At 43.0% G+C, this 18,737-nt stretch overlaps 1 pseudogene; it reads right to left on the bottom strand.

Annotated features, from left to right (window-relative positions):
• Nucleotides 1-9,086: 9,086 nt before the first annotated feature.
• Nucleotides 9,087-9,165, bottom strand: LOC123151746 (uncharacterized; annotated as a pseudogene).
• Between the last annotated feature and the right edge of the window lie 9,572 nt (nucleotides 9,166-18,737).

The raw sequence follows: 18,737 nt of genomic DNA, 5'->3' as shown, positions 1-18,737 counted from the left end.
TACCTCGTGGGCCTCTCGTAGCTCCCCTGACCTAGTTCATTCGCCTATATATACTCTTATACCCTGAAAACATCTAGGGGAGCAACGAAACCACTTTTCCACCGCCGCAACCTTCTATACCCATGAGATCCCATCTAGGTACCTTTTCTGGCATCCTGCCGGAGGGGGATTCGATCACGGAGGGCTTGTACATCAACACCATTACCTCTCCGATGAAGCGTGAGTAGTTTACCACAGACCTTCGGGTCCATAGTTATTAGCTAGATGGCTTCTTCTCTCTCTTCGATTCTCAATACCATGTTCTCCTCGATGTTCTTGGAGATCTATTCGATGTAATATTCTTTTGCGGTGTGTTTGCTGAGATCCGATGAATTGTAGATTTATGATCAGATTATCTATGAATATTATTTGGTTCTTCTCTGAATTCTTATATGCATGATTTGATATCTTTGCAAGTCTCTTCGAATTTGAGGTTTAGTTTGGCCTACTAGATTGATCTTTCTTGCAATGGGAGAAGTGCTTAGCTTTGGGTTCAATCTTGTGGTGTCCTTTCCCAGTGACAGTAGGGGCAGCAAGGCACGTATTGTATTGTTTCCATCGATGATAAAAAGATGGGGTTTTCATCATATTGCTTGAGTTAATTCATCTACATCATGTCATCTTACTTAATGCGTTACTCTGTTCTTTATGAACTTAATACTCTAGATGCATGCTGGATAGCGGTCGATTTGTGGAGTAATAGTAGTAGATGCAGGCACCAGTCGATGTACTTGACATTGACGTGATGCTTATGTTCATGATCATTGCCTTAGATATCGTCATAACTATGCGCTTTTCTATCAATTGCTCTGCAGTAATTTGTTCACCACCATAATATTTGCTATCTTGAGAGAAGCCACTAGTGAAACCTATGGCCTCCCGGTCTCCTTTCCATATTATTTAATCTCGTTTACATCTTGCTAGTTTCCGGTCTACTATTTTGCAATCTTTTACTTTCCGATCTATAAACAAAAAATATCAAAAGTATTTACTTTACCATTTATCTATCTCTATCAGATCTCACTTTTGCAAGTGACCGTGAAGGGATTGACAACCCCTTTATCGCGTTGGGTGCAAGTTGTTGATTTTTTGTGCAGGTATTTGGTGACTTGTGCGTTGTCTCCTACTGAATTGATACCTTGGTTCTCAAAACTAAGGGAAATACTTATGCTACTTTGCTGCATCACCCTTTCCTCTTCAAGGGAAAACCAAGGCAAGTTCAAGAGGTAGCATGGAGCGGTACTACTACTGGTAGCAGCGGTACTACCACGACCACCAGCAGTACTACCGTGGAGACTGAGAGCAGAGGTATAAGAGAGAGAACGGGAGAGATAAGGAAAGTTTGGGCGGTACTAGTAGCGGTGGTAGCCATGGTACTACCGCTCACGGGCGGTACTGCCGCTACTACTACCTTACAACCCGACACGAGAATAGACATCCTCGAATCGAGGCGGTAGCGGTGCCGAACCAGGACAGTACTGCCGCCAATGCACACAGGCAGTACTACCGCTGTAGGACAGCGGTACTGCCGCTTGAGGCCCATGGGCGGTACCGCGCTGGCGGCGGTACTACAACTATCTCCTCACAATCTTCACTTTTGTTGAAACGACAAACTCCAAGGAGAGGAAAATAGCTAGGGATGCACAAAAGAAGTGTACGTGTTGATTCCACCCTATCCTTTCCACTGTGGACCCCCTCTTGATAGTACGGTGTCTCCTACGACTCAAGTCCACCAAAACCGAAACGAAAGAGACTACACGGTCTTTACTTAAAGCTCTGATGGGAAAGAATCGTCTCGTGCCAATGAGTGAATCTCTGAAAAACTCAACGCACACGATTAGTCCGCAAAAGCATTGTCATCAATCACCAAAACTACTTAGAGAGAGACATGCCCTAACAAGAGTATTCAACATTTCTAAAGAAATTTTGAATGTCCCATTCATCCCTATCTTGTCAATATACTCTGGTCCTACATTTAAAATTTGTGAAGCCCTTGATAAATTGTCTAACATTCATGGTTGCTTCTTACTCGTATGTGTTATTTATCTATTAGTTCGATATGCACATTTGTGAACTTTTTAGCCAAATTTATGTGATTCAGATCATTTTAGAGAGTGGATGCTAATTGATGCTAAAAGTAATCTGCAATGCATATAATGTCACGTGTTATATTCGCTCATTACCATCTTTCTCACTTTGTTTTCTACCCCTATTCTTGTCTTCAGTGGTTAGGAGTGGTTTGTCATTGATCGGATTCATGTCCAGATTGACTTCTACCTAGGGGAACTAGTGAAGAATATGTACAAATGTATGTGTTAAAGTTGTGTGTCTCATCTTGCTAAATTTAAAAATGAGCTAGTGTATGCTCCTATGACTACATGGACTTTGAATTTAGATGTACTAGTCATTAACCTATGCATCTGCACGGTCTAGCACTTTTATAATATTAAATATGAAAAAGTGGGTACCAATTAGAAATGTAGGACAGTAATATGAACATGTTATTATTTGATTATTATGATTATGTTGGTAGACAATATGGTCATAAATATAAATGTTGTCGCATGTATCTTGTATTCATGATATATAAGCTTTAAAAGGTATATGATCGAGAGCCCCAAGTATAACATATATATTCCTTTTCTCTATCTAAAAAACATATGTTTTCATTTTTTGCCACAGAATTATGGTAGAATTTGATCTTAAAACCCTTGGCTTCATGGATTAGATTTTACATGTGTACACCATTTAAAAGGAGGGTGTCCCTCAAGGACATTGGATTGCACCTGGTTTTGTTTGATTATTTAAGAATATATTTGTATAGACAACAGTGTCCATTGTTTTCTACCAACATATGCGGTACAATAGCAAATAATATATATATATATATATATATATATATATATATATATATATATATATATATATATATGAGAGGTTTATTTTGAGAGCTAGCATATAGAAAGTAAATCATATGTATGATACACTTGTAGAAAAAGGGCCTAATGTTCAGCCCTTTAGTCCCGGTTTGTAAATTAACCGGCACTAATGTGAGGCTATGCATTAGTCCCCGTTCGTGTTGAACCTTTAGTACCGGTTCGTGGCACGAACCGGTAATAAAGGGATGGTGCCAGGCTGGCGTCAGGCTGGGGCCCCACGAGCCCCTTTAGTTCCGGTTTGTGACGGGAACCGGGACTAAAGGTCTAACCTATAGTGCCGGTTTGTGTCACAAACCGGGATAAAAGGGGGCCTAACCTTTAGTCCCGGTTGGAGACACAAACCGGGACTAAAGGGCAATTTTCAAACTCTACCCCCCTCCCCCCCGTGTATCGCCATTTTAGTTTTGTAAAAAACAAAAGAAAATGGTAAAAACTTCAAAAATTAAAATCCTTCGAGATGTAGTTATGTTACTACATCTACTAGTTAGGAAAATTAAAAAACTTAAATTTGGACATGTTTTGCAAAAAACGTGTTATGAAAAAGTAAAACGGCCATATCTTTTGCATACGATGTCGAAAAAAAAGTATAATATATCAAAAAAATCAGCACGAAAATCCGCATCCAATTTTGACGGCCATAGGTCTGTTTGGAAATTTTTAGAATCCTCAAATTCTAAAAGGAAAAAAAGATATGCTCAAATTTCAGTTTTTTTAATTTTCGTTAAATCTGGTTAAATTGTGGTCAAACTATGGTCAAACTACTTATTCAAGAAATATTAGTGTTAATAAATAATTATTTTAGTTTTTTTGACTTTTGGTCAAACCGTGGTCAAACTGTGGTCAAACTATGGTCAAATCTGGTCAAACTATGGTCAAACTACTTATTCAAGAAATATTACTGTTACTAAATGATAATTATTTTTTAGAATAATAGTTTCAAAATGAAACGGTGAATCATGTGACTTCATGCTTAAGCGAAACTCCTAAGGGTTAATAGGATTGACAGCTTACTATTGTCAGGTAAGAAACAAGTGCAGACATGGAAACTAGGGGGAACAGTACTCGGAAGTTAAGCGTGCTCGGGATGGAATAGTGAGAGGATGGGTGACCGGCAGACTTGGAAACTAGGGGGAATAGAACTCGAAAGTTAAGCGTGCTCAGGCTGGAATAGTGAGAGGATGGGTGACCGGTCGGGAAGTTAGACGATTTGGAATGATGAGGGGTGATTAGAGCAATGAGGAGTGATTAGAGACTAAATCATCAAATAATTCAGAAATTTGAAAATCAGAAAAAATATCAATTTTTTTCAAAATAAATAAAATAGACCACCACGCGGGCTCGTGCCACGTGGTGGGCCTTTAGCCCCGGTTCTTGCATAACCGGGACTAAAGGGGGGTACCTTTAGTCCCCACCCTTTAATGTCGGGTTACAAAACCGGGACTAAAGGTCCTTACGAACCGGGGCAATAGGTCGTTTTTCTACTAGTGATAGATTGAATTGTGCAAAAAGGAAAATAAAACAACTTCAAAGTTCATATCATGGGATAACATCATGTACATGAGTATACATTCAAGATTGCTCGATATGATTTTATGTGCTAAATCACCATCATGGAGTAAGATCATGTACTTACATATACATGATGGATTCATGAACTTGAAAAGGAGATTCAAAGCATGAGGTAGAACACAGTTAATTTACAACATGTATATATTTTTTTGAAATTTACAACATGGATTGTTGTAGTTGGAAAAGTGGGACTAAAAGGCTGGAGAGGAACACGATTGGGAGAGAGAACCAACGATCACTTATTTGTACGTATATTTTTTTCGTTTTCCATGGAAGAAGGCACCTGGTTATTTTTATATTGGGCGTGGATGTATTTTTTCTGACATGTGGGCGTGGGAGATAAAGACTCCTTTTTAAAAAAAATCAGAAGGACTTTCTTTTTAATACATGTGGGCTCAGTCCCATCTCGTACGTGTTCCTGAAAATCTTTTTTCCATTTTGAGTAAGAAGCCACACGATTTTTGTGTGTTGAACGTGGGTACTTTTTTAGGAGAATGGACGTGGGCATTTTTTGTGTGGGAATTGGACGTGGGTCTTAAAGGACTCTTTTTTTATGTGTGGGTTAGATCTATTTTTATTTTGTTTTTCTTCATGGAAGAAGACACGTGTTGTTTTAAATCTTGAACGTGGATTCTTTTTTTAATACGTGCGTGATTAATCTCAACTAATTAAGTGGTGTTGTTTAAAGTCATTTTCTTTTTCAAGAGAGAAGGCACGTGGTTTTGTGTCCTGGAAGTGGGTGTTTTTTTTTTGTGGAAACTAAACGTGTTAAGGACTCTTTTTTTATACGTGGTGATGTAGTCTTTTAAGGACTCCTTTTTCTGGTCGTAGATTTATTTCCATTCTTTTCATGTTTTTTATGGATGGAAACCTTTTCTCGTTGGAGTTTTTATGGATGGAGCCATTCTTTTTTTTACGTTTGTATAACACTGATGTATGTGTGTCAGATGCCTTTTTTGTGGGACATGGACTAATTATGGTACGCAAGTTTTCCTTTTATCCTGAGCTTAAATTCTAAAATCCAACGGTGTAATTAAATTTGATGATGTGGATTAATGAGAGGACTTGAATGGTGCCTCCAATTAGTGAATATAAGATAAGATATAAGATAGTTAATATATAATTAATTTTCTTGGCATGATATGGACTCATGTGCAGAGTAATCTAGGGCTAAAACTTGTTTGGTTCTGCTTATAGACATAAGTTACCAGACTATATTGTAAAGTATAAACTAGTTAGCAATCCACCATCTTATCTTACCATGGATTAATGCATGCCAAAAAAACACGGAAAGTATCCCTCCCACTATGTAGATTACACGAACTTAAACCAAATCATGATATATACTATGAATCTTTTGTATGTTGTGTGTTCCAAAAGAAAATGGACGAATCACCAAAGAACAATAAGCATGGGAGACATCAGAAGAACTCAAAACATAGCATCATCTAGTGTTAAATGTTGAATGAGGGCTTTAGCTTTCCATCATGTTCTCATGCACACTACTCTTAGGCCCTCTTTACTTCTTCTTGATGTCTCATAATGGACATCTCATATCATCTAAATAGATCCACATATATGTTTAGTTTTTCTGCTAAACGATTTAGCAAACAAACAACACATCCACATATATGTTTAGTTTACCTAAACGGTTTTGCAAACAAAAAGAAAGAGGAAGGAGTGCTTAAGAACGATAGGAATGAGAGGCATCAGGAAATACCAAACACGACTTCCACCTCAACACAAGAGGTAAAGAACCAGTAAGTTAGGTTTTCATCCATGTCCTCATTCCCATAGCTCTTAGGCCCTCTCTTTCTTCCTCTTCCTAGATCACTTTTGAGATTTCACATCGAATATGTGCAAACAGTAAGCTAAAGCAACCAAGCAAGCCAAAAAAATCAAGGTGAAGAGTTCTTTAGAACAATAGGAATGGGAGGCATCAGGAAACACCAAATTAAATTATCACCTCCAACACTGGAGGTGAAAACCGAGAATGTTAGGCTTTCCTCCATGTTCCCATTCCCACTACTCTAAGTTCCTCTATTCTTCCTCTTACTGACTCGCCTTGGAGGTCTCATGTTATCTAAATATGTGGACACATGTCTATGGTTTCTCCATCAGAACTATTGCATATAAGCCAAAAGGAAGAGGAAGTAGTGCACAAGAACGATAGGAATGGGAGGCATTAGGAAAAGTTTCATGCCAAATATTTACACCTCCAACACTAGAGATGCAATTAAACAAGGAGGGCTTTCCTCCATGTTCCCATGGCTATTGCTCTTGAGCTCTCTCTTTCTTCCTCTTCCTAGCTTACTGTCAGTGCCTACAAATTTAACGACACAAAACTCTCAAAGAACAAGCTTGAATTATTGGACAAAGTGTTTCAAGTTCGAGGTATAAATAATGGGTGGTGCGCCATATCCAGAACCTTTGAGAAGTAAGCAATGAAGACACCCGGTGAATGGTCGCACCATTCTGTAGTCAATGATAATGAGACCACATAATCACTTGCCATGTCCTATTGTCATCTACTCTTAATTAATGGCATGTGGGTAAAGATATATTTTGCTTACCTTTATTACCCATATCCAAAATTGGTACATAATCCAGCCTTTTTCAGAACAATATATGTATCAACTTGAGCATTTATAGTGTCACAATATGTAGCAATAAGAAGTTATGAGCTGAAAATAATATGACATTGGAAAAATTGCACCCTGTAAGTCAACTTGGAGAAATTACAAAACAGTGGCCGAAGAACCACTAAAGTGACAATTAATTGGAACACAAGTTACTTCTAACATGGGCTGCGTTATACATATGATAGGGTGTGATTAAACCATGATCAGAGAGATCTCATATCAGCAAAACCAAAGTGTTTAGATGCCATTTTATTAATAAAAAATATCTACAGTCCTATTATTCATTAAGTAATTTAGTACCCAAATTCTAAAGGTTGTACACAACTACGTACATTGAAGGAAAGAAATATAGGAATACATATCTCCAAGAAAACCATCGGTCACAACCCCTAGGAGAAAAATACATGAAGGTATAATGATCATATATTCAGGCTAAAATCACTGCACACATCGGTTCAATATGGATCGTCTAAACAATTCTTCTTGTTATAGTAATATATGTCCCCAGTCCTTGACAGATAGGCATTAATAGGGCCCATTAAGCGAATATAGCCAACTTAGCAAGGGAAACCATAACACCTCAACAAAAAAGCAAGCGAAACCATAGAGATCTTTTTCATAGCAATTGGTCGGTTTCTAAAAACATGATTTTATTTAAGAACACCTGTTTTGAAAAGGTTAACACATTTAAAAAAATGTGTGCACAATTTTTAAAACTGAACATTTCCAAAAAACGACGACATTTTTAAAATCGTGATTTCCTATCAAAAACATTTCCCAAAATTTTGAACATTCTACGAAAAACGCAAACAAATCTAAAATTGTAAAAACCAGGAATATATTTTGTTTTGTTATTAATTTTTTTGTACATCGCATTTCTGTGAAATTTCAAACATTATTAAATCCATTTTTTAAAAATTCCAATCATTTTGGAGTATCCAAACAAAATTTGTATTTTCTAACATGTTTAAAATAACTCAAACATTTTTTGAAATTTCTGAACAATTTTGAAAATTTCTGAACATTTTTAGAAAATAAAAGCAGAACACAAAACAATAGAAAAGATCAAAAGAAAACCAGTAAAGAAAAAACGGAAAAAAGAAAAAAATAATAATAAAAGACCAGAACGGTAAAAAACCAGACAAAACCTTCTGGATGGTTCGCAAAAACCTGACTGCTGTAGCTCCTATGCTAGCTAAAATGTCCTAGGCCACCCAAGTGCTAGTGTTGCTTCCTTTGTGCGAAACGCCGTCATTTGGACGCTCAATGCGTCAAATACAATTTGCCCCCTCCATTCCTTTGGACTTTCTACTCACGGGCTTCCTCTCCCAAAATCTGATGCCGGCGTGCTCAATCCCCTCCGCCGCATTCTTCCCGCTCCCACTTTTTCTCCCCCTTCTCAGTCTCACCCTACGATCCATCGTGTCACTATAGAGCGGATGACTCATTCAAGGCTAGTGAGCATCAGAGAAATGCTTAATCACAATATTAATAATTCGCCCATATCATGCTGCAATATTCAAGCTGAAGTTTGAGTACCAAAATTCCCTCAATGTGAGAAATCAAGCCTCAAGGCGGGTTTTAAGACAGTTTACCATGTTAGGCAGAAAAATAGGGAAAACATGTTCGCTACTATAAAGGCGGATCTGTGGAACAATGCTCAATGGACAAGGAACTTCCAATCAATCAAAGTTAAAAAACAAGACTAGCTAAACAAATTAACCGGTGTGTCACAGTCCGAAGGGTGCAATGTTATTTGCAAGCAACCATCCAATTTAGGCAAAACCATACAGGCCGAATTAGCACTAAATCATTGAAACAGGAAATGTGATTGTCCAAATACAAGTAGTACATAGAAATGTAGCAGCACACAGAAGATGAAGAAACTAGGCAAAAGAGCATCAAAAACTCGATTTTGCATCATCCATTGTGAAGTCTTGAAGGGGAATGTGAGTTAGGAGCCCCAATAATAGCAGATTGTTGTACACCAACTTCACAATTCAGTAAGACCCAATCCTGCTGGGGAAAAGCAACTTGCACCCACAGTTTGATCCGTAATTCTGCATGCTCACCATGGAAGGGAACTGAACATGGATGGAACCCCCAAAATCCCTTACAATGACCCCAATCATACTGCAGAGCTGGTGTGGTCGCCATGTCAGGGATGCTGACACGACATTTTCAGCAGTACCTGTACTACAAAAAATATGCATTTTTGGTGGTTTCCTGGTTTTACATAACAGGTATACAGAAACAGAGAAGAAAACACTTTTCATCAGAAAAATAAAGGCAGCTCTCCAACATAACATGCTAACATATTACCACCGAGAAAGGAAAACAAAATAAAAGCAGAAGCGTCACCCGTTTATTTTTCCTGAAGCTTGATGAGGCCCCCACCGAAATCAGTCTGAAGTTTCTCCTCACAGCCGTTCTCTCCAGCTTAGCATAGCACACAGTGTATTAGAGTTAGAAGAGGTTTACATCCTCACTAGCTTGTAACTCCTAAAAGATTGAACAAGAAAAAGCAGCAGCCTCATTAGTTGATTTCATGAAGCAATGTCAGTTTCAGCCTGAGGCTTCTCCTTCCACAGTTTTCTCCAGTGCTGCAACAGAATGATAGGATACCATTGCTGGACGATGCTTAGCTGATAAATATGACATCATTGCAAGCTAGCCACATTGCCCAAAACTATTATGTTTACATTCAAAAACTGCTACCCATCTTAAGCAAAAATAATAATCAGCATACTTCTCAGGTTACTTCTCACTCATCTTAATCAGCAACCAACATATGACTGAGCAGCTAAAAATGATGAACCTGCTAGCGTTCTTAAGCAAAAACGTTGAACCTAGTTAATTCAAAACAGATCAACCGTTCTGCTATCATGGGATAGAAGGTGTGATCCACACCGGCGGCGGCGAGAACCTGCACCTGTTGTACTCTTGCCCGAGCGCCTCCATCTTCTTCAGCGTGCTGTCCTTGAGGCTGTACACCCCAACAGCACGAACGTCCACATCGTCATCATCCCAAAGCGAATAATACTCCTTGCGCACGGCCCTGAGTCTGTCGTCAGTGAAATAGACGCAGCCGGCCTCGATCTCCGAGCGTCCCCTCGTCGGCACGCACAGCGAGTTGTTCACCCCGACGAACAGCGCGACGTCGCCGATGTCTCTTGTCTCATTCCACTGCCCGTCGTCGCCGAGCACATGGACCTTGAACGAGCATGTCCACCCTTGCCGGTCGTACCGCTTCTTGGTCACATGACCGTACTTGAGCACCACCATCAGCCGCCCACCGGGTGCTGCCACCAGGTACTTGAGAGGCCGGCGCGAGCTGCCTTCTTCGATGGTCAGCCTTGGCGTGACAGCCGTGCTTGTGTACTCGCCAGACTCCGCGTCACGCTGCCACACCTCGACAACACCCGAGTAGGTGACGGAGTAAAACTGGCCGTCGTGGTGGATGGCGTCCTCGACTCCATCCTCCGACCGCGCCAGCTTCCAGACACCGTCGTCCGCCGTGGCGAAGGCCGGGGCGCCGAAAACATCCCAGAGGATAAGCATGGCGGTGCCGTAGCTGCCGGGGCGGCACGGAGAAAGGACAACCTTCCGGTAGAACATATAGTTGGGGGCGAACGAGTAGCCCCCGTACCCCTCACGCCCCAAGGAAGTATCTGGGAACGGCGGCCCGCGGCCATACCGGATGGTCAGAAAGCACCGGACACGCACGGTGAACGAGTCGTGGGGCCACCTGCGGTCGTTGAAGATGCCCATGGTGGCGATGTGCGGGAGCGCGTGCTGCTCGCCGGTGGCGGGGTTGACGAGGTAGATCTGACCAAGTTCGTCAGCCGTGGCGAGCCACCCGCGGGACGAGCCGAGGACGACGAAGTGGCCGCGCAGCGCGGGGCCCGGGGCGCGCACGGTGGCATCACGCCGGTCGGCGACGGAGAAGAGCTCGGTGGTCTCCGTGGTCTTGCCGGGGAGGAGGAGCCACGGCACGGATGGCTTGAATCCGCCGCAGGATGCTGCGAAGACCGCGGCGAAGGCGATGCGGTCGAGGAACCCCAGTCGGTCGTGGATGTTGTCCAGCAGCTCCGGCGGGAGGCTGGGGCAGCGTCTGGGGGCGAAGGCTTCCCTGACGGCGGCCGGGGCGTTCCGTGGCATGCTGGCACGTAGACGTAGTCTCCAACAGATCGATCGGGTGAGGAGGGGGATCGATCCAGTATTCAGGACGGCGATCGTGTGTGGATTTCTGCCAGGTTATGATCAAGACGATCCTTGGATTACGTCTCGATCCGAGTTACAATAGGTAACGGCACAAGTGCCTTGTTCTCCGACGCGGAAACCACCACAATCGCTCCCCTCTTAACCTGGTCGACCACACCAGCTCACTTTTTTTCTTTCTAAGATATAAATAAGCTCCACTTCATTAATCAACGACAATGCATCAGAATACAATGGACATCAAGAGGCTGAAGGAGCCAAAGATAGCGTGTCTGGTTCAAGTCTATACCTTTAAGCATCTCCAATATGCGCGCAACATGCAACACACTAAAATAACTTTTACAGTATCGAAATAGCAACTTTTGCACGCAGCAGAGCTATGTCTCTAGCGTCCGCTGGAAAATATTACGCACACGAGCCGCTCCAGTAGGTGCGGTAAATATACAGAGCTCGCGCCCAGCACAAACAACATAACCACATAGAACCAAGAAATCAAACACATAAAATTCAAATAGCATAGTTCAACCTCAACACCACAAACTAGTATGATACAAATAAAAGTAGATAAACGATACTACGGTGCAAATATTCTAGAAACTACTCCTCGTTGTCGTCCTCCTCCTCGGTGGTGTAGTCCGATGACATAAAGGCATCATCCCACCAAGGACCATTGTCGTCAAAGGTCGACGCCTGTCCCAGTTTGCACTGTGCTATCGCCACTGCCTTCCGCGCGCCCCTGTCCGCCCGTTCTGCGGCTCATAGCGCCCTCCTCTGCACCCAGAAGTTGTTCTCCCTGGTGACATCCTCCGGAAGCGCTGGCGCCACTCCTCCATGGCGTGCTCATCCACCTCGGCAATGAGGAGGCGGCGCTCCCGCCTACGCTGGATGTGGCGGTCCTCATCGGTGATTAGCCGCGGCGGAGGCGCGAGGTCCTGCGCCTCCTGGCGCGTCCGAGCGTCTGATAAATTCATCTACGACCGTGGCCGGTTGAGGCGCCACGCCGCCGCATCGTATGCGGGGGCAGCCTCGTGGGCGGTCGCGAACATCCCGAGGCCGAGACATATGTCATCGGAGTGGATCTCCGCATAAAACATTCCGGAGGGGCGGTTGCGCGGCGGCATGTTGGCAGCGGGGGAGAAGGCACGACGGCGTCGGTAGAAGGGTGCAGTGGCGTAGGGGAACGGGTGTGGCGGCAATGGCGGAGCGCTGGAGGCGAGGAAGAAGGGGGAGGCCGGGAAGAAGGAGGCATTGGAGCGGTGGTTGGCGGCACGCGCGTTCGGGTTTTTATAGAGCGCGCCGGGCCGCTTTTTCGCGCGCGTAGATCTTTTCCCGCGCCCGCTTGAGCGCGCCAAACCGCCCCGCACGCTCTAAAACTCGCATTTTCCCCGCGTGTGCGATATCTAGGGCGCATGTTGGGGATGATCTTTAAGATGAAGGAGTAAGCTTGAAAAGACAAACAGTAATTTCAATCTACAGAATGATGTGGCGTGCAAACCTCCTATCCCGGAAATAATGTCAGTGATTACCTCCTTGCAGTCAGGCACAATTCTCATCTGGGTAAGCTATAGATCAGAAGGTAGGCGAAAGCCTCACGACATGACATAGCCTCAAGGACCACTGAGGACCACTGGGTCAACAAGTTTTGGGCACACCATAGCCGATCTTAGATACTGCCCCATCAAGTCCCTGCAAATCACTGAAAGAGCGCATATTTGATGCTCCAAAAACCGCTCCATCCAATCATTTTTGCAAGGCCCAGAGCAGAAGGAATCCATCACTGTCGATCGACTGGGTTCCTTGGGAATATTTTTTTTTAAAGAGGTTTTTTTTGGAAATAGAGGCATGCTCCTGGCCTCTGCATCATGATGATGCATGCGGCCCTCTTATTAACAATCCAAAAAGTATCGTCATAAAGGTCTTACAGCTCGCAAACGGAGTAAAACAAAGTAAAATAAAGAAAAATACATGCAGACAAAGACAACCGATACGGTGATAAGAAGGATAAGCTCCCTAGACTCCTATCATGTTATGCGAGCGTCATTCGAACCGGTTGAATATAACCCGAGCTACCATCTCCCATTGGTTGCACCCAGTAACCAAAGGCTCCTGGAGTCCATAGGAGCGAGTAAGGACCACGTACGGATCCAAGCTGTAGCTCTGAAGATAACCTGCAAAAAATAGTTAAAGTGTGTTGTCTGTTCAAAATCATATCATTCCTGCAGTTTCATATAGCCCATAATAGCGCACATATTCCAATCTGAATACGAGCCGCAGTAATCTGTTCAACCCCAGCTAACCACATCCCAAACAAAGACGCAATATCTACTGGAGGATTGATATTAAAAGCTATATGAATCGTTCTCCAAAGTAACTTGGCTAGTGGGCATTCAAAAAATAAATGTTGTATTGTTTCATCTTGATCACAAAAACAACACAGTGAATTGCCTACACATCGCCTCTTAATTAAGTTGTCGTTTGTGAGTATCACTTGCTTGTGAACAAACCACATGAAGATTTTGATACGCAAAGGAACCTTAACCTTCCAAATGTGTAGTGACCATGAGGGGGTGCCAGAATTAATCAGATCCATATAGAATGATTTCACCGTAAACATCTCATTCTTAGTTAACTTCCAGTGTGTTGAATCCGGCAGGTCGGAGAGTTGAACTTCTATCAATCTCCGAACCAAGTGCATCCAGGCGGTCCATGTCTCACCAACTAACACACGTCTGAACTGGATGTTTAAGGGGATAGTTTGAAGGACGGTGCCTACGTAATCCTTCTTACGGTGCACAATATTATAGAGGGTAGGATATTGTACGGCCAAGGACGTCTCTCCTAACCACGTATCTTCCCAGAATCTTGTTGACATCCTGTTACCAACCAAGAATTTGACCCTACGAAAGAACAAATCCTTCGTTCTCATAAGTCCCTTCCAGAACGGTGAGTCAGTCGGTCTCATGGTAACCTGGGCTAGTGTTTTCGAGTGCAAGTACTTATTGCGCAGGATTTGGGACCACATGCCCTCCGGCTTTGTCTCTAATCTGTACAACCATTTTCTCATGAGACATTTATTCTTAATTTCTAAGTTCTCAATACCGAGGCCCCCCTGTCTTTAGGTCGGCAAAGGATATCCCGTCGCGCGAGGTGGTATTTCCTCTTGGACTCATCAGACTGCCAAAAGAAACGACATCTAAAGAAATCAAGTCGCTTTTGGACCCCTTTCGGAATTTCGAAGAACGAAAGTAGAAACATCGGCATACTAGTCAGTACTGAGTTGATCAAAACTAGCCGGCCTCCATATGACATAAGCTTGCCCTTCCAGCAGCTAAGTTTTTTTTCAATTCGTCCTTCAATACTTTTCCATTCTTTATTGGAAAGCTTACGGTGATGGATCGGTATACCCATGTAATTCAATGGTAAGGCACCTAATTCACATACGAACAATTGTCTGTAAGTATGTTCCTCGTCTTTGGCCCTCCCAAAACAGAACACCTCACTCTTATGAAAATTAATTTTGAAGTCAGACAATTGTTCAAATAGACACAACATAAGTTTCATATTACGTGCCTTAGCCATGTCATGTTCCATGAATAAGATAGTGTCATCAGCATATTGTAGGATGGATACCCCTCCATCGACTAGATGGGGAACTAGACCCTCTACATGGCCATGCTGCTTGGCTCTGCCAATAATGATGGACAGCATATCTGCCATAATATTGAACAGAAGAGGTGACATAGAATCTCCTTGTCGCAGCCCCTTATGAGTCTGGAAATAGTGACTGATGTCATCGTTCACCTTGATTCCAACACTACCTTTCTAGACTTGGGTATCCACTTGGTTCCTCCAAGTTTCACTAAAACCCTTCATGCGCATTGCCTGCTGAAGAAAACGCCATTTTACTTTATCATAAGCCTTCTCAAAATCCACTTTGAAGATAACCTCATCGAGTTTCTTCGAGTGAATCTCATGAAGCGTTTCATGTAGAACGACCACCCCTTCCAGTATGTGCCGTCCCGGCATAAACGTTGTCTGGCTTGGTTGGACCACTGAGTGAGCAATTTGTGTCAATCTATTGGTTTCAACCTTTGTGAATATTTTGAAGCTCACATTCAGCAGACAAATGGGCCGGAATTGTTCGATCCGAACAGCCTCGTCTTTCTTAGGTAGCAACATTATCGTACCAAAGTTGAGATGAAACAACTCCAAATGGTCGCCGAAAAAATCGTGAAACATAGGCATAAGATCGTCTTTAACAATATGCGAACATTTCTTATAGAATTCAGCTGGAAACCCATCTGGTCCCGGTGCTTTATTCGGCTTCATTTGGGATATGGCCTGATGAACCTCTTTTTCAGTAAACGGTGCAGAGAGAACATCATTCTCTGTTACCTGTAATTGAGGTATATCATCAATCACAGATTCATCAAGAGACACCGTGGTTGTATTCGGGGGTCCAAATAGTTTTTTATAACAAATAGAGATATAAGCTTTCAGATTTTCATGTCCCACTATTGTCTCCTCGTCCTGTTCAAGCTGAATGATCTTCTTTTTCCTATGTTTGCCATTTGCAACCATATGGAAGAATTATGTATTGTCATCCCCTTGGACGACCTTAAGCATTTTCGCACGCAACACCCACTTGAGCTCCTCCTCTCTCAAGAGAGCCTCAAGAGAGCTCGAAGCCCTTGCTCAGCCTCGGACTTGGTGCGATGCTCATTAACAGAAAGGAGGGTGACTTCAGCCTTTAAGTCTAATGCCTCAATCAATTGAGTAAGACGCTCTTTTTCTTGTCTGTATATGGGGCAGCACAACCTGAATTTAAGCCTGACTTTCTGGCCGATCTGGTGCGGATTTGTGGTGATGAAAATCTCCCAATACTAGTCGGGGGGGGGGGATTTTAATATCATCAAGAGGAGAGAAGAAAAGAATAATGAAAATTTTGATGGGCGTTGGTCTATGATGTTTAACATGATTATCGAGAGTCTCAATTTGAGAGAAATAGAGCTCACCGATAGACAGTTTACATGGGCCAACTCGTTACCTATTCCGACTTATGAAAAGCTGGATAGGGTACATGCTAGTGTGGAGTGGGAACAAAAATATCCGTTGGTGTCGATCCATGCAATGCAGAGAGCGATCTCGGATCATACACCACTTCTTTTGGACTCGGGTGAGGCTACCCATGTGGCAAATAAAAATATCTTCTCCTTTGAGCAAAGCTGGTTTGAGCGAGAAGGATTTATGGAGATGATTGCACGCGAATGGGCTAAGCCGGTTAGTGGAAGGACTCATGTTGAGAGATGGCAAAATAAAATTAGACATCTCCGACAGTTTCTGTGAGGTTGGGCCAGAAAAAAGAGAGGTTAAACCAGGGCTTCCACATCAATCCGTGCATACAACCATCTTTATTAATCATTTTTGCAAGTTACGAATAAAGTTTGCAATGCTTTACTGTAAAATTATGCACAATATAATAGTACATCACATTCATATTGTAATACTTGTAAGTCTTTTTCATGAAATATGGTTTTTAACCTATCTCATGAGATTGCCACATTTGACATTCACATGATTATCCCAACTTCGTATTGCTCCACCATCTCTTAAAAAAGGTTGAATCAAACAAGTGCGAAACTGATTTGGGATGCAATTCCAGGTTAAACTTGTTCCATCCAAACAAACAGTTGAACTAAAATTCAGAAAAACTCATGCTCTTGTTAATGGTGCCCCTGTCTAAGGCGTCATGCTTCTTAGGGCGGTCCAATGTGACAGTCAACATTGACTCACATGGCGCTCTTGATGACCAAGGTGTCATCATAGGCGGATCGAGGGGTGGGGTCATGGGGGCCATGGCCCTGGCCCCACAAATAATTTGCAAAGCCTTTTTTACTAGTGCATTCATATGTATACTCGGTACTTTATTAATTGTTTGTAATGTGTTTTGACAAAAAAAATGCTACCCTTTGTAATGTTGCCCCATGTCGGTCCAGTTCTAGATCCGTCACTGGGTGTCATGCTGTCTAGCATGGCGCCTGGACCGGGCGTAATGTAAAAGGGTCATTTAATGGAAAAAAATTGAAAATGGGTTCATTTGTGCTAAACTTTACAAAATGGGCCAATTATGTCATTTTCCACCAAGGAAACAGTTTACAAGAAAGATAAAAAAGACGAGCTCCAACATAACATTCTCACATATAACTCCGAGGGAAAAAGAGTAAAATCACTCAAGAAAAGAGACCTAGGAGGTATTCCTAGCTAGTTTACATCCAGGCTTATAACTCTTGCACAACAAAAAATCAACTGCCAATTTCAATCAGCCTGTGGCGTCTCCTTCCACAACTTTCTCCAGTGACGCATCAGACTGAATCATTGCAGGACGACCAATAAGCTTGTCCAATAAATATGAGATCATTACAAGCCAGATACATGGCTCAAAACGGATCAGATTTCACTTCTTTGGATCCCAGTAATAAACATATGAGTGGGTAGCTAAAAATAATGATCAAAACACGCATCTCTTCACCATGAACCTGCTGCCAGCCATCTACAAAAACGTCAAACCTAGTTAATTCGAACAGATAAACTAATTGCTGATATCAAGGGATGGAAGGCATGATCTGTTGGAAATATTAGCACTTTTCCAATTAGACTAATTCACGAGTAAATAGTAAGCATGGCAAGTACGGTATGCATATCATACCGATACCTAAGCATACCGTTTATGAGCAGCAAATACGGTACAGAGCATAGAAACAAACCATCTATGAGCAGCACATATACGGCTCGCATAAGTACGAGTAAACGGGGGATGAACAGGTCATACCCTCCGGTTGGCCAGGCCAACGCGGCGGGGGCAGCAGCAGCCTCGGCTTCGTCCATGGCCTTCTTCTTGGCGGCGGCGGCGGCCATGGTGTCGATGCAGGGGAAGTAGTGGAAGCAGAGGCTGACGGAGCTGGGGACGGATCGGGAGCAGTCGCGTCGAAACGCTGCCCCAAAACCTTATTGCCGTTCTCCCGGGCAAGATCTTGTACGACAGGGTTCCGGATGCACCTGCTCTCCCGACCAACTGCGCACGCGGTCGTCGGGATGGGATCGCCGGAGGCAGCACAGAGCAAGGAACAGTAGATGATGGCTAGGTTACGCGAGAGGGAGTGAGTGAACCGAACTATGTCACTCCACTGGCCAGAGTCTTCTTGTATAGTCCGTCAGGTAGAAAGTCATGGGCCTGGGTGAAGGCCCACGACTGAGTCGACACACTCCCGGGAAGGGAGTCGTTGTTCCCAGCGAAGGGTCGCACAACCGTGAACGGAGTCAATGAATC

The sequence above is a fragment of the Triticum aestivum genome, chromosome 1B, assembly GCF_018294505.1.
Source record: "Triticum aestivum cultivar Chinese Spring chromosome 1B, IWGSC CS RefSeq v2.1, whole genome shotgun sequence".
Lineage (NCBI taxonomy): Eukaryota > Viridiplantae > Streptophyta > Magnoliopsida > Poales > Poaceae > Triticum > Triticum aestivum.
Note: the sequence above shows the minus strand (reverse complement) of the source record. Positions and strands in the feature narration are given on the sequence as shown.